Source organism: Cherax quadricarinatus, unplaced genomic scaffold (assembly GCF_038502225.1).
Source record: "Cherax quadricarinatus isolate ZL_2023a unplaced genomic scaffold, ASM3850222v1 Contig32, whole genome shotgun sequence".
Lineage (NCBI taxonomy): Eukaryota > Metazoa > Arthropoda > Malacostraca > Decapoda > Parastacidae > Cherax > Cherax quadricarinatus.
Window position 1 is genome coordinate 210,001 of NW_027195058.1, and position 22,500 is coordinate 232,500.

General features: G+C 43.8%; 1 protein-coding gene across 3 annotated transcripts in view; it reads left to right on the top strand.

The window, feature by feature from the left end:
* LOC128693421 (serine/threonine-protein phosphatase 4 regulatory subunit 4) overlaps nucleotides 1–22,500 on the top strand; it is a 157,068-nt gene that overhangs the window by 15,540 nt on the left and 119,028 nt on the right. The window lies entirely within an intron of this gene.

Below are 22,500 nucleotides of genomic sequence, written 5' to 3' on the forward strand. Positions count from 1 at the left end.
ATCCCAGACCAGACCTCCTGATCCTAACCTGATCGATCAGGCTGTTGGCGTCTCGCCACCCACCACCCAACGTATGCACCACACCCCGGCTGATCAGGAACTGAGCTGAGCCAGTTCTGTGGGAGTTGGGTGTGGGGTTATATGGAACTCTTCTTACCGTCTTGGACACTTTCTCATGTATATCCCTGATAGATAGTCTTTGAATTGGCTGGTGTGTTGATAGGTACTCTTTGAATTGGCTGGTGTGTTGATAGGTACTCTTTGAATTGGCTGGTGTGTTGATAGGTATTCTTGGAATTGGCTGGTGTGTTGATAGGTATTCTTTGAATTGGCTGGTGTGTTGATAGGTACTCTTTGAATTGGCTGGTGTGTTGATAGGTAGTCTTTGAATTGGCTGGTGTGTTGATAGGTAGTCTTTGAATTGGCTGGTGTGTTGATAGGTACTCTTTGAATTGGCTGGTGTGTTGATAGGTACTGTTTGAATTGGCTGGTGTGTTGATAGGTAGTCTTTGAATTGGCTGGTGTGTTGATAGGTACTCTTCGAATTGGCTGGTGTGTTGATAGGTAGTCTTGGAATTGGCTGGTGTGTTGATAGGTACTCTTTGAATTGGCTGGTGTGTTGATAGGTACTCTTTGAATTGGCTGGTGTGTTGATTGGTAGTCTTTGAATTGGCTGGTGTGTTGATAGGTACTCTTTGAATTGGCTGGTGTGTTGATAGGTACTCTCTGAATTGGCTGGTGGGTTGATAGGTAGTCTTTGAATTGGCTGGTGTGTTGATAGGTACTCTTTGAATTGGCTGGTGTGTTGATAGGTAGTCTTTGAATTGGCTGGTGTGTTGATAGGTACTCTTTGAATTGGCTGGTGTGTTGATTGGTAGTCTTTGAATTGGCTGGTGTGTTGATAGGTAGTCTTTGAATTGGCTGGTGTGTTGATAGGTAGTCTTGGAATTGGCTGGTGTGTTGATAGGTAGTCTTGGAATTGGCTGGTGTGTTGACAGGTAGTCTTGGAATTGGCTGGTGTGTTGATAGGTACTGTTTGAATTGGCTGGTGTGTTGATAGGTAGTCTTGGAATTGGCTGATGTGTTGATAGGTAGTCTTGGAATTTCCTGGTGTGTTGATAGGTAGTCTTGGAATTGGTTGGTGTGTTGATAGGTAGTCTTGGAATTGGCTGGTGTGTTGATAGGTAGTCTTGGAATTGGCTGGTGTGTTGATAGGTAGTCTTGGAATTGGCTGGTGTGTTGATAGGTAGTCTTGGAATTGGCTGGTGTGTTGATAGGTAGTCTTGGAATTGGCTGGTGTGTTGATAGGTAGTCTTGGAATTGGCTGGTGTGTTGATAGGTAGTCTTGGAATTGGCTGGTGTGTTGATAGGTAGTCTTGGAATTGGCTGGTGTGTTGATAGGTAGTCTTGGAATTGGCTGGTGTGTTGATAGGTAGTCTTGGAATTGGCTGGTGTGTTGATAGGTAGTCTTGGAATTGGCTGGTGTGTTGATAGGTAGTCTTGGAATTGGCTGGTGTGTACGGATTTTTCAGTTCCTCTAAATCGTAATGGTTTCTTTTATCATTGGTGCCATTTTTCCGTATTCTCCCATTGTGGTAACCCTCTGGGACAAATTAATTTATTTCTCCTTGAGTTTCGTCTCTGTGTACTAAACTCTGATCCATTATCTCTCCCTATTAGTTGGTTATTCTGTTTCTGTGCTGCATTCAAGAGAGAGCTGGACAGATACCTAAAGTCAGTGCCGGATCAGCCGGGTTGTGGCTCGTACGCTGGACTGCGTGCGGCCAGCAGTAACAGCCTGGTTGATCAGGCCTTGATCCACCGGGAGGCCTGGTCATGGACCGGGCCGCGGGGGCGTTGATCCCCGGAATAACCTCCAGGTAAATTCTAGGTAATATGTTTTTTGTAGGTTTACTGGGCGCAGTTGTTCCTGTAGGGATGGAGGAGCTTGGAGTGGGGGGCTGGAGTTTAACTGTGACTGGGATGGGAAGTGTGTGAATGTGAGGTTATATGATGGCAGGACTCTGGTGGAAACAGTGATTGTATGTAGTGGTATAAACCTGGGTAATAGATACCAACAAATTGGTTTAGAAAGACACGTTTCGGTCTTGGGACCTTGATCTTCTAAAATACAAAGGTTAAAATGACAGTGTGTATGTATGTATGTATGTATGTATATATATATATATATATTTTTTTTTTTTTTTTTTATTATCACACCGGCCGATTCCCACCAAGGCAGGGTGGCCCGAAAAAGAAAAACTTTCACCATCATTCACTCCATCACTGTCTTGCCAGAAGGGTGCTTTACACTACAGTTTTTAAACTGCAACATTAACACCCCTCCTTCAGAGTGCAGGCACTGTACTTCCCATCTCCAGGACTCAAGTCCGGCCTGCCGGTTTCCCTGAATCCCTTCATAAATGTTACTTTGCTCACACTCCAACAGCACGTCAAGTATTAAAAACCATTTGTCTCCATTCACTCCTATCAAACACGCTCACGCATGCCTGCTGGAAGTCCAAGCCCCTCGCACACAAAACCTCCTTTACCCCCCTCCCTCCAACCCTTCCTAGGCCGACCCCTACCCCGCCTTCCTTCCACTACAGACTGATACACTCTTGAAGTCATTCTGTTTCGCTCCATTCTCTCTACATGTCCGAACCACCTCAACAACCCTTCCTCAGCCCTCTGGACAACAGTTTTGGTAATCCCGCACCTCCTCCTAACTTCCAAACTACGAATTCTCTGCATTATATTCACACCACACATTGCCCTCAGACATGACATCTCCACTGCCTCCAGCCTTCTCCTCGCTGCAACATTCATCACCCACGCTTCACACCCATATAAGAGCGTTGGTAAAACTATACTCTCATACATTCCCCTCTTTGCCTCCAAGGACAAAGTTCTTTGTCTCCACAGACTCCTAAGTGCACCACTCACTCTTTTTCCCTCATCAATTCTATGATTCACCTCATCTTTCATAGACCCATCCGCTGACACGTCCACTCCCAAATATCTGAATACGTTCACCTCCTCCATACTCTCTCCCTCCAATCTGATATTCAATCTTTCATCACCTAATCTTTTTGTTATCCTCATAACCTTACTCTTTCCTGTATTCACCTTTAATTTTCTTCTTTTGCACACCCTACCAAATTCATCCACCAATCTCTGCAACTTCTCTTCAGAATCTCCCAAGAGCACAGTGTCATCAGCAAAGAGCAGCTGTGACAACTCCCACTTTGTGTGTGATTCTTTATCTTTTAACTCCACGCCTCTTGCCAAGACCCTCGCATTTACTTCTCTTACAACCCCATCTATAAATATATTAAACAACCACGGTGACATCACACATCCTTGTCTAAGGCCTACTTTTACTGGGAAAAAATTTCCCTCTTTCCTACATACTCTAACTTGAGCCTCACTATCCTCATAAAAACTCTTCACTGCTTTCAGTAACCTACCTCCTACACCATACACTTGCAACATCTGCCACATTGCCCCCCTATCCACCCTGTCATACGCCTTTTCCAAATCCATAAATGCCACAAAGACCTCTTTAGCCTTATCTAAATACTGTTCACTTATATGTTTCACTGTAAACACCTGGTCCACACACCCCCTACCTTTCCTAAAGCCTCCTTGTTCATCTGCTATCCTATTCTCCGTCTTACTCTTAATTCTTTCAATTATAACTCTACCATACACTTTACCAGGTACACTCAACAGACTTATCCCCCTATAATTTTTGCACTCTCTTTTATCCCCTTTGCCTTTATACAAAGGAACTATGCATGCTCTCTGCCAATCCCTAGGTACCTTACCCTCTTCCATACATTTATTAAATAATTGCACCAACCACTCCAAAACTATATCCCCACCTACTTTTAACATTTCTATCTTTATCCCATCAATCCCGGGTGCCTTACCCCCTTTCATTTTACCTACTGCCTCACGAACTTCCCCCACACTCACAACTGGCTCTTCCTCACTCCTACAAGATGTTATTCCTCCTTGCCCTATACACGAAATCACAGCTTCCCTATCTTCATCAACATTTAACAATTCCTCAAAATATTCCTTCCATCTTCCCAATACCTCTAACTCTCCATTTAATAACTCTCCTCTCCTATTTTTAACTGACAAATCCATTTGTTCTCTAGGCTTTCTTAACTTGTTAATCTCACTCCAAAACTTTTTCTTATTTTCAACAAAATTTGTTGATAACATCTCACCCACTCTCTCATTTGCTCTCTTTTTACATTGCTTCACCACTCTCTTAACTTCTCTCTTTTTCTCCATATACTCTTCCCTCCTTGCATCACTTCTACTTTGTAAAAACTTCTCATATGCTAACTTTTTCTCCCTTACTACTCTCTTTACATCATCATTCCACCAATCGCTCCTCTTCCCTCCTGCACCCACTTTCCTGTAACCACAAACTTCTGCTGAACACTCTAACACTACATTTTTAAACCTACCCCATACCTCTTCGACCCCATTGCCTATGCTCTCATTAGCCCATCTATCCTCCAATAGCTGTTTATATCTTACCCTAACTGCCTCCTCTTTTAGTTTATAAACCTTCACCTCTCTCTTCCCTGATGCTTCTATTCTCCTTGTATCCCATCTACCTTTTACTCTCAGTGTAGCTACAACTAGAAAGTGATCTGATATATCTGTGGCCCCTCTATAAACATGTACATCCTGAAGTCTACTCAACAGTCTTTTATCTACCAATACATAATCCAACAAACTACTGTCATTTCGCCCTACATCATATCGTGTATACTTATTTATCCTCTTTTTCTTAATATATATATATATATATATATATATATATATATATATATATATATATATATATATATATATATATATATATATATATATATATATATATATATATATATATATATATATATATATATATATATATATATATATATATATATATATATATATATATATATATATATATATATATATATATATATATATATATATATATATATATATATATATATATATGCGGAGAGTGCGGTGTGAGTGACGCATCGTGACCTGAAGAATGCCATCCCAATATGGTATTCTTCAGGTCACCATGCGTTACTCACACCTCACTGTCCGCCTATATATACTGTCTTTTTCACCTCTGTAATGTTAGATGTGATCAAGGACCCAGGACCGAAGCGTTTTCTAATAAATGTATGTCATCTACTTGTTTTCACCGATTTGCATCTGTGGGATCGAGACTCAGCTCCTGGTCCCGCCTCCTAGACTCCAGTGTGTTAGGCGAAGGCGTTGATCAGCTGTTGGAAATCCTGGAAGTGTGCTTGACGTCACATGAAGCGTGTGAAGGGGCTTGGGGGGGGGCTCCTGATGACGTTATTGTCCTATGACCAGACGGACGGAGACACACACGCGCGCGCGCACGCTTGTGTGTGTACTCACCTAGTTGTACTCACCTAATTGAGGTTGCAGGGGTCGAGTCCGAGCTCCTGGCCCTGCCTCTTCACTGGTCGCTACTGTGTGTGTGTGTGTGTGTGTGTGTGTGTGTGTGTGTTGGAGGTGGTTATTTGTTGTCACCTCCAGGGGCCACCGCCACCACAGTCCGATCCCAAACCATGCTTCTTGGTTGCTGGCCTGATCTATCATTCTGTTGGTATCTGCCGCTCACAGCCCAGTGTGTGCACCACAACCCAGCTTATCAGGAACTGTTTTTTTTTTGAGGAATTGGTCGCGTTCCGTCTTGAAGACACCCAGGGGTCTCTTGGTAATCCCCCTTATACACGATGGAAGGACGTTGATGAGTCGTGGATTCTTTACATTTATTGAGTTTTCAGTGTTCTCATTGCGCCCTGCTTTTTATTGAAAGTGTCACGCACCTCTGCATTTTTAGGTTTGGGACCAATCCCTCCAGTATCTTCCAGGTGTAGAGTATGTATTTTTCTCTCCTGCATTCTAAGGAATACATTTGTAGGGACCTCAGATGCTCCCAGTAATTTAGGAGCATCGATGACTTGTATATTTGTTGTCGGGAGTTCGGTTGCAGTGACAGTGGAAGGTAAACACTGTAGAATGTAGATTGTTATGGAGGCGTTATTATTGGTAGTCGTGGGAAGAATCCAGCCTGTCTGGGTCAACTCCCTGCTAAGTCTGGTCGAGTTCTGAGAGGGAGGTCGATGCTTCGCTGGCTAGTTCAAACGGGGAGTCACGTGACGTCAGGCTGTCAAGGGAGCCTGACTATAAATGGTACTTGGAAATCTATAAATATTACACTGTTAACATATACTCCAGTTCTACAATTTCACCTACGTTGAAGGTGACCGCTAGTATACAGCAATATTCCAGCTGACAGAGGATGAGTGACCTGAACGGTATCATCACTGGCTTGGCCTCTCTCGTTTTGAAAGCTCTCATTATACAACCTATATCAATTACCTCGCGGTTGTGAAACTGACATTTGTAGTATTGCTTGAAAGTGAGATCCCCTGACATAACTCCCAGATCTCTAACATTATTATTAGACTTGCGGTCTATTGCGTGATTTGAGTAACGTAACGTAGTAACTGAAATTTTGTCTTCATTGAACATCACATTGTCAGCAGCCCACTGCAAGGCAGTTTATATCAGCTTCGAGGCTCGCTGTCTTCTGTGGATGTCTCGTACAAATTCTTGTAAAGGGTGGCGATGTATTTAGTTTATGTCCCTGTCTATGTCAGACTTGAGACAGGGAAGTGGGGCGAGTACCGTGCCTTAAGAAGTAGAGCTTTTTACTCTAGCAGTTCCCGATTTCACTGTTTGCTATTACTCTTTGGGTTATATTGATATGAAGTTAAATATCCATCTTCCCGCGTATCCAGAGATGGTGGTTGTGGTGGTCAGGAGCAGCCTCGAGGGTGCTGCCTGGTTGCCTGATGCCACACCCCTAACACAGCCTCACAGGAAACCCAGTAACCTCTCCCTCTAACATCCTCCTCTCCTTCCCTTCCTTCCTCCCCAGTAATCTTACGTTTCATTACATTTCCTCAACTTTTACCCCTAAAAAACTCTTCTTTCTCTCTTTTCTCTTTCCCTCTCTCTCTCTCCCATATCTCTCTCTATAATAATAATAATAATAATAATAATAATAATAATAATAATAATAATAATAATAATAATAATAATAATAATAATAATATCTCCACTTATACAAGTACATGTACAAGGTATATAGGCCTAGCTGACATCAGTGACATACTACTATATGGAAAGCCTCTTGCTGTGCAGAGCATTTCGGGAAAATTAGGTCAGTTTTGTTAGGTAAGACACATATGCAACAGTTAGACAACTTTATTCCGAAACGTTTCGCCTACACAGTAGGCTTCTTCAGTCGAATACAGAAAGTAGGCAGGAACAGTAGAGATGTGAAGACGATGTAATCAGTCCATCACCCTTAAAGTCGTAGAATTTGAGGTTGTCAGTCCCTCGGCCTGGAGAAGTTCAGTTCCATAGTCAGGAACTATCTGAAGATCAAGCGACAGTGCGGAGACTTAAATACTGTCGGAAGGAGAGGTGCAGGGTAGTAGTAGTAGTAGTAGTAGTAGTAGTGAGAGGCCACTGAGAGGTCATGTCCCTCTCAGATCCAACACTTCTCACTTGAAAAGCTTGTCCAAGGTGTTTTCTGTACCAAGATGCCACGTGTAGCAGTGTCTGACAAGATGAACATTAAAATGGTATACAATACCGACAGGTTGTTAGGTAAGACACATATGTTGCATATGTGTCTTACCTAACAACCTGTCGGTATTGTATACCATTTTAATAGGTCAGTTTTGTCCCGGGATGCGACCCACACCAGTCGACTAACACCCAGGTAGAAACCCTCCAGGCAGGTACCCATTGTATACTGATGGATGAACATAGACAATCGGTGTAAGGAAATACGCCCATGTTCAATTCCCGGCCACCAGGCAAAATCTCTCTACAGGGGTTTTACAAAGCTAGGTTAAAAGTTATTTCCTTTATTTACTAGCTATGAATTGTAACTTACATTAACTCATTTGAAAGCCTTTTTTTATTTTAAGACATTAAAGTAGGGAATAGAGTAAGGTTGGAGCCATCTATGGGCCATCGATTTCATTTGGTCAGCTGACTTTATTTCACGGGTGTCATTATGCAGTACAAACATGTTCCTGACTCGAGTCTTGCCAGGAACGAATCATCTCAGATGAAGTGATGCTCTTGAGAAGGGTACACCCAGGATGTAGTTGCTGTTTGCTGCCCGTCTTGTTGGGTGGTAGCTCACTTCTCACTGACCACAGAGATACCTTGACAACATTGACCTTGTACATAACAGCCAGGCCACCCACAGCACATTTCAGCAGAGCTGCAGACTCTGCTGAAATGTCAGACCTGTCCAGGCCGGGTTCAGGCAAGAGATGAGTCGTCTTGCTCTGTTCTCTATAGATGAGACAGAGGGCATGCAATCCAAGAAAGTGGAGCATATACACTTGTGCCTCGTACAGTCATACAGCCTCTGCTATCGAGCAAATGCGAGATATGTCTGAGTGTTGTAAGCTTCCTAGCCACCGTGTTTGCGAGATTTACTATGTGGTTCTTCTTAGTCAGTTTGGAATAAAATTTCACCCCAAAGATATCAACCATCCCCGGGTTCCAGCACTCTCCGGCGTCCGTGTAAGTCGTACACGTTCTCCAACGTCCTTATTCGCTGTGAACGTTCTTCAGCATCCCTATTCGTTGTGCAAGTTCTCCAGAGTCTATGCTCATTGTGCACGTTCTCCAGCGTCCATATTCGCTGTGCATGTTCTCCAGCATCCGTGTACAATGTGCATGTTTTCCATCGTCCGTGTTCGTTGTGCATGTTCTGTAGCGTCCGTGTTGTACTGACACTGATGGCACTCATGTTATCTATTGGAGAGTCGACAAGTCTGTCGCCTCGTTGATGATATCCTCGTTTATCATTCATTCTTATGTGTACTTTCTCCCTTCTTGTTGCTGCAGCTCCCATCTGTCTGACTGGTTAACTGGCTGAATGTTTGGTTGGTTAACGTAAGAAAATAAGAAAGAAGGAACGCTTTAGCAGGCCTGCTGGCCCATGCGAGGCAGGTCCAAGTCTCCTACCGGCTTAAGTAAATGACCCAACCTAGTTAGGTCAGGACACATCCACTTAAGGAAGGAGCGTGGCATCAGACTTATTAGCACAAGCTAGTCAGGTCCAACTCACACCCGCCCACACCCACTATACAACGTCTTAGCTTCTATGAGGGTACTCGGGAGTTTGTCCCACTCATCCACAACTCTATTACCAAACCAGTACTTTCCTGTATCCTTCCTGAGTCTGAATTTTTCCAACTTAAAACCATTACTGCGAGTCCTGACTTGGCTAGACATTTTTTAGCACGCTATTTACATTCCTTTTATTTATTCCTGTTTTCCATTTATGCACCTCAGTCATATCCCCCCAGTTCTACGCCTTTCTAGAGAGTGCAGATTCAGGGCCCTCAGTCTGTCTTCATAGGGAAGATTTCTGATACATGGGATCAACTTTGTCATCCTCCTTTGTATGTTTTCCAGTGCATTTATATTCATTCTGTAATGCGGTGACCAAAACAGTGCATGGTAATCTAAATGAGGCTTAACCAAAGATATATAGAGTTGAAGAATAACCTGAGGACTCCTGTTATTTAAGCTTCTTGATATGAAGCCAAGGATTCTGTTCTGGCCGGTTCACTGGCTTACTGCGTGACTGGTTGGTTAGTTAATCGGTCGTTTGACTGGCTTACTGGGTGCCTGGTCGGGTGATTGATTCGTGAACTGGCCGGCCGACTGACTTACTTGACGTCTGGTTGACTGACCAGTTCGTTAACTGGTCGTTTGACTGGCTAACTGGCTGGCTTGTTGTCTAAATAGCAGGTTGACTAACTTTCTAGGTGGCTGTCTGGCTGGCTGTTCTTGCCCATAACCATTCAGCCAGGCTTCACTCATTCTCTGTTCGTGTTCCTTGCTTCGTTTCCTTCCCTTGAGTGTCTTCTGGCTTCCTTCTCCTTTCCTTTTCTCTAGTGTCTTCTGGCTTCCGTCTCCTCTCCTTCCCTCTAGTGCCTTCTGGCTTCCCTCTCCTCTCCTTCCCTCTAGTGCCCTCTGGCTTCCTTTTCCTCTCCTTCTCTCTAGTGTCTTCTGGCTTCCTTCTCCTCTCCTTTCCTCTAGTCCCTTCTGGCTTCCTTCTCTTCTTCCCTCTAGTGCCTTCTGGCTTCTTTCTCCTCTCCTTCCCTCTAGTGCCTTGTGACTTCCTTCTCCTCTCCTTCCCTCTAGTATCTTTTGGTTCCCTTCTCTCCCTGTCTCCCCCCTCATCGTTTTCTCTCATTTTTTTTGCTGTTTCTGCCTCATTTCCTCTCCCCCTTTCTCCTCCCTACTCCCCTTGTCCTTATTACCCCCATCCCCCTTCCATCCCTCATCACCGCCACCAATAGATCAATACACCTCACTCAGCCACGTTAAACATCATCAGTGTTACCTGTTGGTGAAGGACGGGGTGGTGTAGGGGAAGAGAGAGGGAGGGAAGCGACGTTGGAGAGGAGAAAGGAAAGGAGGGAGGGGATGTAGGGAGAAGAGAGAGTGAGGGAAGTGAGGTTGGAGAGGAGAAAGGGAAGAAAGTAATATAAGGGAAGAGAAAGGAATTATTAAGTCATAGCTACTAAGTTATGATGCCTCTCTCTCATATGAACACTGACTACAATACACTTGTGCCAGTGGTAGAATTATGAGGCTACAGCCACTGAATAGCGAGCAGTATCTCTTTCACAGATGAAAAAAGCACTCACGTTATTCTGGTGGCACTGTGAAGCCACAACCAGAACATAGTAAGTGATGTCTCGTCCACGTGTCAACCAGTCGTGTGCTACACCTCTGTTGTGGTTGGGTTCGAGTACTGTATAATGGAGGGGATTGGAGTAATGTACGACTGCTGTGCCCGGGTTCATTAAGTAGAAAGGATAGGATGTCCTGCCTCATTGATGCCTACATTGTAACTGTGCATAACCATGGGCAGTGACAGGGTATGAGCTCCCACAGGTCAGCGTCACTAACCTATAGTGACTCAAACTCAGCCGTCACATTCCTATAATGTGACACTAGGTAAGGGTATCCTACTTAACGTACCATTAACATAAAACATACCATTAACTGTTTTAGCACATTTTTCATTATTTTTAAATGCGTTTTAGCACATTTTTCATTATTTTTAAATATTTCACACTTGAAAAATCGTATGAAAAGTCAGTAAAAATATATATTATTATTGAATACTGTATTTCGACGTTTCACAGTAGTTGGAGACTTTTTTTGACAAGCTTAAATTTTTAGCAAAAATATATAGATTACCACACTTTTAATTGTAAATGACAGTTTACGATTTTTTGACTGTTTCCTGCTAACCACTTAAATTAAAATATCTTGCCTAAAAATCCATCAATTTAAAGTCAGAATCAGCGCTGTATGACCCTTGTCGGTTTAGCGCTTGTCAGAATGCTAAATCTCTCTGATTTTATTGTACACTTCATATGATTTGTTTTTAAACAGGACGACCTCGTCATGCAGACATGGGATAAGAACACGTACAATATAAACGGAGTGACAGACGCTACAGAGATGAATCTCAGTGATTCTGTACAATGCAAAAGGATGTTGTACAACAGGAAAAATATATATATCATACTCGTACATCATATCGAAAGTATAATGAATGTTAGTGCATCGTAGTGAGATTCAGAGGAGATCGATAGATCGCTATTCAGGTGGTCTACGAATTGTGATGTAAATTATAATTTAAACCACAACCCGTAGACCAACAGAGAGTAAGAGTGCTTAACAGACAAGGGAACCTGGTGAAAACGAGTCATAACTGTTAAGATCCAGAACTCGTAGAGGACATGAATTATCGGTGTACATTACATATTGATCTACAGTTAAATAGGTTGACACGGAGTCATGTACAGTGATACATGTACAAAGACACAGTCATGTACGCTGACACATGTACAGTGACACAATGTACAATGACACGGTCATGTGTAGTGACACACAGTCAGGTACAGTGACACACAGTTATGTACAGTGACACACAGTCATGTACAGTGACACAGTCAAGCAGTCATTCCTAGCAGGTTACGGCAAACCAGAGTAATATAAATAACGTACAAAATTTTCCTACATCCAAAACTGATGTCATGCCGAGTGATGTACAGAATAACAAGACTAACATGCTGCACTACTTCCTTCAAGACTTCATCCCTTCCCATCCTGTATGGTATAAGAGAGAGAGAGAGAGAGAGAGAGAGAGAGAGAGAGAGAGAGAGAGAGAGAGAGAGAGAGAAAGAGAGAGAGAGAGAGATAACTTTCCACTTCTCATGCACCAGTGAAGTGTTTACTAATCTTTCACCACCTTGTTTATTCATGGATCATGTCTCCTTAATTGCCTCTTACGCCTTTTCTCCTCCCCCTCAGTCCATTCTTATTCCTTGACCTCCCTCCCCCTTCATCACCTTTATCTCACCCCTCCCCACTCCTTGCTTATCCTCATCCCTTACACTCATCCCCCCACCTTACTCATTATCTACCCCAGCACTCACCATCATCATATCCTTTACTCATCTCCCTTACTCTCATCCCCAGCTCTTACTTTCATCTCCAGCCAGTCTTTACTCTCATCCCCAGCCCTTACTTGCATCCCCAGCCAGCCTTTACTCTCATATGACCCCACCCCTTACTCTCATCCCCAGCCTTTACTCTCATCCCCAGCCTTTACTCTCATCCCCAGCCTTTACTCTCATCCCCACCCCTTACTCTCATCCCCAGCCTTTACTCTCATCCCCAGCCTTTACTCTCATCCCCAGCCCTTACTCTCATCCCCAGCCTTTACTCTCATCCCCAGCCTTTACTCTCATCCCCACCCCTTACTCTCATCCCCAGCCTTTACTCTCATCCCCAGCCTTTACTCTCATCCCCACCCCTTACTCTCATCCCCAGCCTTTACTCTCATCCCCACCCCTTACTCTCATCCCCAGCCTTTACTCTCATCCCCAGCCCTTACTCTCATCCCCAGCCTTTACTCTCATCCCCAGCCCCTACTCTCATCCCCAGCCTTTACTCTCATCTCCAGCCCTTACTTTCATCCCCAGCCAGCCTTTACTCTCATCTCCAGCCCTTACTCTCATCCCCAGCCTTTACTCTCATCCCCACCCCTTACTCTCATCCCCAGCCTTTACTCTCATCCCCAGCCTTTACTCTCATCCCCAGCCCTTACTCTCATCCCCAGCCTTTACTCTCATCCCCAGCCCTTACTCTCATCCCCAGCCTTTACTCTCATCCCCAGCCTTTACTCTCATCCCCAGCCCTTAATCTCATCCTTCACTTTTTTGCCCTCACCCTTAACTAAATGATATTTCTCAGCAAACTCCTACAAACCCTCACCACTCACTAAATACCGGAAACGAAGCTTCTCTCTCTCTCTCTCTCTCTGCAGTCGTCGTTGCCTCCTCCTCTTCATTATTATTATTATTATTATTATTATTATTATTATTATTATTATTATTATTATTATTATTATTATTATTATTGTTACTATTTTGTTCTTTTGTAATTTTCTTCTTTGCACTTACCGGGAAACCTAATTAAATTTTGCCGAACTTTGTGTAGTTATTTAGCCGTGTTTACCAAGGAGTGGTGGTGCTACAGCTGGTGGTGGTGGTGAGGATTCTAGTGGTGGTGCTACTAGTAATACTGGTGGTGTTAGTATTGTTGATGATAATGTTAGCATTGTTGATGGTTGTGTTAGTATTAATACTGGTGATGTCAGGCGAAGTCACAAGTATTTTGCAGACATCAACCAAGCATAGACGAGCTATAGCGTTACCGGGTGAAAAGATAGGTATAACAAGTTGAATATCGCACCGTCTTCCACTTGAGCCTCTGCGCCAGACCTGTTTACCTACCTGCATACACATTGTCACATTCTCAAGTTGCTATGGCAGATAAGTTAATGAACCAAATGGTTAGTGACGGTGTCATCACACCCTGGAAAGAAAGAGAGAAAGAGACAGAGGAAGATAGTGAGGTATGTTAATCTGCGCCAGATGGCGTGTGGTGTGCTGTAGTTTCAAGGTTTTGTTTAGTTTCCGGTGATGTCCCGGCTTCCTGAAGCTAATGTTTTACTACTTCCAATTCGTCCTTCCTCCACACCCCCACACTCTTTTCTCCTCCACTCCCACTCTTCTCTCCTCCACCCTCACTCTTTTCTCCACTCCCACTCTTCTCTCCTCCACCCCTACTCTTCTCTACCTTCTTACCTAACCTTGGTGGGCCTCTGGTGGTCTGTTTGTTGGCCTTGCTTGCTGTTTTTGGAGGTCCGTGAAGCATGGTGTGGTGAGTGGTCAGGACATGGTCTTCCCTGGTCTGGTTAGCATCCTCTTCGTTACTTGCTGCCTTGTACACCTTAGTTTGTCTCCTTGTGACGTGTGTATGTTATGGTGATGGCAGCGGTGGTGGTGAGGTTAGAAGTGGTGATTTAGTAGAATTTTTTGTTGATCTCATCACTTTCCTCTTTTCTGTTTATTTTTAATTTCCTTCTTTTACATACCCTCTCAAATTTCTCCACCAAACTTTCCAACTTCTCTTCACAATCTCCCCAAAAAACTGTGGCATCGGCAAAGAGCAGCGGTGGTGGTAATGCTAATCCAGTCTAACCTAACCTGACTAAGAATAATGTAATAATACTCGCTCAAGCTGGAGATCAGGTCGTGTATAGAACAACTGGGATTCCACTTGCAGTTTTTACACAAAATTAGGTATACTTGCACCTGGTGTAGCCTGGCAGCCCAGGGTAGGCCTACCAGATGACAAAATTCTCGAAAGCTTTCAAGGGTATATCAAAGGTTGACTACAGCCTTCCTCACACGTGGCTAATCACCTCGTCACTGTGGCACCCCTGGTCACTGTGGCACTCCTGGTCAATGTGGCACCCCTGGTCACTGGCATCCCTGGTCACTGTGGCGCTCCTGGACACATTGGCCACTAAGTAATAGGTTAGGTGGCATCAGTCTCCAGCGAGGCTCCATGCTGGTGCTGCATTCTCTATACTTGTGCTGGGCATGACGTATATCAGGTCATCTGGCACTGAACTGGCATACCTGTGGTCGATTTCCGTAGTCCTTCTACCTTCGTAGCCTGTCATGAGACCTTGTTTCAAGTAGGCTGTTGCTGCTAGCGGCCAGCATGCTCACATAACCATCAAAGCCTGGATGCCGTTATTAAGTTTAGCAGGAGCACAGAAGACATAGAGAGTTATTTGACTGATTTTCACCTCAGGGCGATATGCTTGATGTTGTGTTGTTCTTTTGATGCTCTGTTATGTTTATATAGGCTGGGTGGTGGTTTATTCGTCAGGACGCAGCATGTATCCCTTGATACGGATGGACCTTTGTCAACTGACTACCTTCACCAAGTCACAGCTGTTACTTGACAGTGGTTCAGGATGGACCGAAACGTCGCCACGAGTTTCCTCTCCAGTGTGGGTTATTTGTGAATTGTTCCAGCCACGGTATTGTGACTTTCATTCTTTAATCAGTAATTGGTGAAGCATCCGCTGGGCTGCTCCATCCTGCTCTCTCACCACTTTTCCTACTTATAAAGAGGGAGCTGACCAGCGGGGCTGTGGCTCATACTTTAAGAGGAACGTAAGTTCCCCTGTCTTCTAATAACATGTTCATTTTTTCCACTGCAGTCTACCTTGTCCATAATTAATATCGCATTTGCTTTGTTTCGTAAGGTGATATCTAGGATCTTTCTTGAATTCATGGTATAACTTAACGAATCTTTGAGGACAGTTGTGTTGCAGAGAAGACGGGGGAACTTACATGTCCCATAAGACTGCGTACGGCCAGCAGACTTTCATCCACCAGGAGGCCTGGTCTAGGACCGAGTCACAGGGGTGTTGACTCCTAGAAACGGTATGAAGGTACCTCCCTAGCAGGGTGCGTTGGGGAAAGTGTTAAGTTTATTTAAGTATATTTTTATATGGTTTTGAATAATTACAGTTGTCTTACATAGTAACGTGTGTATTTCTACTCTATGAATGTTATGAGATATGAGAGAGAGAGAGAGAGAGAGAGAGAGAGAGAGAGAGAGAGAGAGAGAGAGAGAGAGAGAGAGAGAGAGAGAGAGAGAGAGAGAGGAAACAATGGTTAGCGGGAGGGGGAAGGGGGGGAGGGAAGCATCTTTCAGTGAGGTCGACCTTTGACATTAGTAAGGAAGCTGCAGCTTTCCCGTGATAGTGGCTGCCAACGTTGTCCGTTTTGTGTTTCTGCCATCACTACCACCGCCGTCTACCGCTACTACCATCATCTGTCACCATTACCACCACCTATCTCTTCCAACACCACCGACCTGGCAACACGCATTCTAGTGAGTTGTGGTAGTCAGTATCCGTGGCATTTAATAACAGCCCTCGTAATCACAGTCAGTATTTAACCGTTGCTAAGACAGTGAGATGGGTGACTTTTACCGGAGTCTTAAATAGTGATTATAATAATATAATCACTGTTTAAAACCCCGGTAAATGTCACCGGTTAATTATCTAGTTGTGTAATGTACAGTCCGCTCTCTGGCTTCCCATTTTCCCTTTCGCGCTTTTTTTTTAATTTCGACGTAATATTTCATCCCTCAGGTTCATGTAATAACTGGTTATTTTTTATTAATAAACAATAACCTAGTAATCAAAATGAGCATTTCACTGACCATGAACCATATTCCCTCAAGAGAGATGTATGGATGCCGTAAAATGTGGGCTTTTGATCCAAGGAGCTGGACTTATCCCTTCCTTGGATCGTGTGTGAATTCCTCCCATCAGGCTAGACACTGACGCAAACAATGAAACAGCAAAGTTGATGCTGCCACGAAAAAAAAATTAAATTAGAAGCTGCCACGAAAAGAAAACAATAGCGTACCAAAAGCGTTTTTTTTTTTTTTTTATTCGCCGGTATTCTCCCGACCCGGGTCTTTTCCAAGTAGTGGTAACCCGGCCTTGGCTCCCTATCTGGGGAGTGTCTCGAGACCTAAGTCTCCCATGGGAGGAGGTACATGTACCCCCCTCATCTTTGGGACCAACTGTCCCCAGGCCTAGCCACAGTCCCCGCCCTCACGGGGCTCGTAGGGAGAAGCTAGGCCTCTGGTCTGCCATCTGCCCCGCCCCAAAGGGGCTCGTGGGGATGGCAGTCTTGTACCAAAAGCGTTCTGTCTGTTGTTGTACAAAGGTACAACAATAGACAGAACTCTGATGCAAAGGTACAACAATAAATAGAATTTTGATACAAAGCTACAACAATAACAATAGAATTCTGATACAAAGGTACAATAGATAGAACTCTGATACAAAGGTACAACAATAGATAGAATTTTGATACAAAGCTACAACAATAGTAATAGAACTCTGATACAAAGGTATAACAATAGACAGAACTCTGATACAAAGATACAACAGTAGATAGTGCTCTGATACAAGAGTACAACAATAGATAAAACTGATACAAAGGTACAACAATAGATAGAACTTTGATATAAAGGCACAACGAAAACAAACAAGGAAAAAATAGTTGATATGTAAATATAGAGAAAATATATCCAGTGTTTACCTGAACATGGAAGCAATAAAAACAACCCAGATGAACGGGAACCAACAAATGAAATGCTGACACAAAGAGTTAACTACAAGTAAAACACAGACAGGACAAGTAAACAGTCACCAAGACAGACAGGACAAGTAAACAGCCACCAAGGCACAGACAGGACAAGTAAACAGTCACCAAGACAGACAGGACAAGTAAACAGCCACCAAGGCACAGACAGGACAAGTAAACAGTCACCAAGACAGACAGGACAATTAAACAGCCACCAAGGCACAGACAGGACAAGTAAACAGTCACCAAGACAGACAGGACAATTAAATAGCCACCAAGGCACAGACAGGACAAGTAAACAGCCACCAAGGCAGACAGGACAAGTAAACAGTCACCAAGACAGACAGGACAATTAAACAGCCACCAAGGCACAGACAGGACAAGTAAACAGTCACCAAGACAGACAGGACAATTAAATAGCCACCAAGACACAGATAGAACAAGTAAACAGTCACCAAGACACAGACAGGACAATTAAACAGCCACCAAGACACAGACAGGACAAGCAAACAGCTACTAAGACACAGACAGGACAAGTAAACAGTCACCAAGACACAGACAGGACAGGTAAACAGTCACCAAGACACAGACAGGACAGGTAAACAGTCACCAAGACACAGACAGGACAGGTAAACAGCCACCAAGACACAGACAGGACAAGTAAACAGCTACTAAGACACAGACAGGACAAGTAAACAGTCACCAAGACACAGACAGGACAGGTAAACAGTCACCAAGACACAGACAGGACAGGTAAACAGCCACCAAGACACAGGACAAAGTACACAGATACCGAGACATAGACAGGACCAAGTACACAGCCACTGCTCATTTTCTCATGAAGAGTAAGAGAAATTTGGAGGATGGGCTGGTATGTAACTTAAATACAGTATAAATAATCAGTTATTACACTTGAATAAATGTCATATCAGTCATTAATGGTAAAAATTGATCAGATTTTGACGGAAGAATGATTTGTAGGTGGAAAGGATACTGTACGATCAGTTCAGTATCTTTGAGAATTTATGTATTTATGGAGACGCTCTAAACCCGCAGGGGGCCATAGGTTGCCTGGGCAATGGGAGGTAATGATGCTTGATCCGATGAAAGGTAGCGCAGCTTCAATTCCCTGAATCAAGAGCCCTTCACCAGCGCCACGGCGCGTCCCTTGAAGAGTGTGAAGTAAATGGTTAAGAAAACTTGAGGGGTGTGTAACCTGGCTTTTAATTCTCACTGTGTAACTTTCACATAGAATAGATTTGCAGCACACTACTGATGCATCAAATTTTGCTCGATTAAAAAAATCGGCTGGGACAGGACACGCGCGTGCTGCCGGTCATGAAGATAAAACTGTCGTACGGTGCACAGAGTTCATGGCCGGGTATAATGCGGACTGTTTTTTTTTTCTGCCGCAGCCCGTAAATATTATTGTATTTTATTCACGTCTTATGAGTTTTATGCTTCAGTGACTCGTGTAAGGATCCGCCCCTTTTGTTGAGGGATACGCTGTTGGTTATCCTAGCTTAAATATTGAGGATTAATGGAGGGTATTTCAGTGGATACCTCTCCTGTGACGGATACCCTGAGTTATTCCTTACATTATGTATAATTTACCACAAGTGTATATCTATACCAGTTGATGTGTTTGTTACAAATGCTGTATAAACATACAACAGTCTGTAAAATCATAGGTAAATAATTTGGACAAGCGCTATCTTATCTTACTAGTGATGCTGTTGCAGTGGATACAAAAGCGACAACAACAATGAATAAACCACACAGATGTAGAATATTTTGTTTTTATCTTGAGAAACGTTTGTCTTCGTGTAGAGCTTTATCTTGTCTTTGATTTCATAAAGTTGTTGGCAGAACTAAACGTAGTGAAAGCCTATTCAGTGTCTGTGCCCTTGTCACTGCTACCAATGTCATCACTACGTCTATTATTACCACAATAACAGCCACGCTGATACTATTATTACAACTGATGCTTCTACTATTACTACAACTACTACTATTACTACTAATACTACTATTACTATTACTACTATTACTATTACTACTACTACTATTACTATAACTACTACTGCTACTATTACTATTACTGCTGCTGCTGCTGCTGCTGCTGCTGCTGCTGCTGCTGCGGCTGCCGCTGCCGCTGCCGCTGCCGTCGCCGCCGCCGTCGCCGCCGCCGCCGCCACTACTGCCAGTTGATTAGTATACACAGTCGGTCACATGGTAGATGCGCAGGCCAAGGAGAGGCAGGGTATACCAAGTACATGCTACGATGTGCAGGCCAAGGAGAGGCAGGGTATACCAAGTACATGCTAGGATGTGCAGGCCAAGGAGAGGCAGGGTATACCAAGTACATGCTAGGATGTGCAGGCCAAGGAGAGGCAGGGTATACCAAGTACATGCTAGGATGTGCAGGCCAAGGAGAGGCAGGTGATACCAAGTACATGTTGGGATGTGCAGGCCAAGGAGAGGCAGGGGATACCAAGTACATGCTGGGATGTACAGACCAAGAAGAGGCAGGGGATACCAAGTACATGCTGGGATGTGCAGGCCAAGGAGAGGCAGGTGATACCAAGTACATGCTGGGATGTGCAGGCCAAGGAGAGGTAGGTGATACCAAGTACATGCTGGGATGTGCAGGCCAAGGAGAGGCAGGGGATACCAAGTACATGCTGGGATGTGTAGGTCAAGAAGAGGCAGGGGATACCAAGTACATGCTGGGATGTGCAGGCCAAGGAGAGGCAGGGAATACCAAGTACATGCTGGGATGTGCAGGCCAATGAGAGGCAGGGGATACCAAGTACATGCTGGGATGTACAGACCAAGAAGAGGCAGGGGATACCAAGTACATGCTGGGATGTGCAGGCCAAGGAGAGGCAGGTGATACCAAGTACATGCTGGGATGTGCAGGCCAAGGAGAGGCAGGGGATACCAAGTACATGCTGGGATGTGTAGGTCAAGAAGAGGCAGGGGATACCAAGTACATGCTGGGATGTGCAGGCCAAGGAGAGGCAGGGGATACCAAGTACATGCTGGGATGTGTAGGTCAAGAAGGGGCAGGTGATACCAAGTACATGCTGGGATGTGCAGGCCAAGGAGAGGCAGGGGATACCAAGTACATGCTGGGATGTGTAGGTCAAGAAGAGGCAGGGGATACCAAGTACATGCTGGGATGTGCAGGCCAAGGAGAGGCAAGGGATACCAAGTACATGCTGGGATGTGCAGGCCAAGGAGAGGCAGGGGATACCAAGTACATGCTGGGATGTACAGACCAAGAAGAGGCAGGGGATACCAAGTACATGCTGGGATGTGCAGGCCAAGGAGAGGCAGGTGATACCAAGTACATGGTGGGATGTGCAGGCCAAGGAGAGGCAGGGGATACCAAGTACATGCTGGGATGTGTAGGTCAAGAAGAGGCAGGGGATACCAAGTACATGCTGGGATGTGCAGGCCAAGGAGAGGCAGGGGATACCAAGTACATGCTGGGATGTACAGCCCAAGAAGAGGCAGGAGATACCAAGTACATGCTGGGATGTGCAGGCCAAGGAGAGGCAGGGGATGCCAAGTACATGCTGGGATGTACAGCCCAAGAAGAGGCAGGGGATACCAAGTACATGCTGGGATGCGGGTGAGTGTAATTTGAGAGGCGAGGATTGTGTTGTTACCTGTCTTAGTAACTCATTATGTTTCTGCTGGTCTTTAGATGTGTGTGCTCACCTAGTTGTGGTTTCAGGGGTCGAGTCACAGCTCCTGGCCCCGCCTCTTCACTGGTCGCTACTGTGTCACTCTTCCTGCTCCATGAGCTTCATCATACCTCTTCTGTGTGTATAACACTGAGATGTAGATTATTTAATATAACATAATAGATTATTTTATGTAAGACGATAAATTACTGTATATAAGATGAATGATTATGTAAAAACAGTAGATTGGTATGTATAAAACGATGCACTAATGTGTACAGTGCCATAGATTACCTTGTATGAGATAGCAGATTAATGTATATAAGACGTTAAATTAGTGTGTATGAGATGATAGATTTGTGTGCGTACGACGATAGATTACTACTGATAATAGATTAGTATGTATTAGCTAATAGATTTACGTGTATAAACTGATAGATTAGTGTATAAGGCGATAGATTAGTGTGTATAAGATGATAGATTAACATGTATGACACTATAGATTAGTGTGTATAGGATATATAAATGTGTGTAAGATGTTAGAATATTGTATTTGTTGTTAGTTTTGTGTTGGGGCCGTAATGATTAATTATAATTAATAAATTTCGTTGATGGAGGTGCTGAGAATGCATTTGAACCTCACACAGTAGATTGAAATATTTAATTTATATACCCACATAATAACAGCATTTCATTAATTGAATCATAAAATATATTATGAACGCGGTTGGTATGCTCAGTGCAGTGGGGGGGGATATTAAATTTAAATAATAAGTTGGCAATAATAGCACTTAAGTAATTAACTCGTAATAGGTAATATGAAAGCAGTGGTATAGCCTCAGACGCCAGACTAATGACGTCTCCTGAACATGATATTACTGCAGTCATGGTAAGGCCGGCGCCTGTTTTCTTTGATGCCCTGGAAGGAAAAGCGTGACAAGCGTGCTGATTCAACCGTCTCGCATGTTCCTCCTGACGCTGTGCTGCCCAAGTGTCAAGTTCGTTTTTTTTTTTTTTTTTTTTTTTTTTTTTTTTTAAGATTTGTCAATGTTTTTTTTTATAGGTTTATG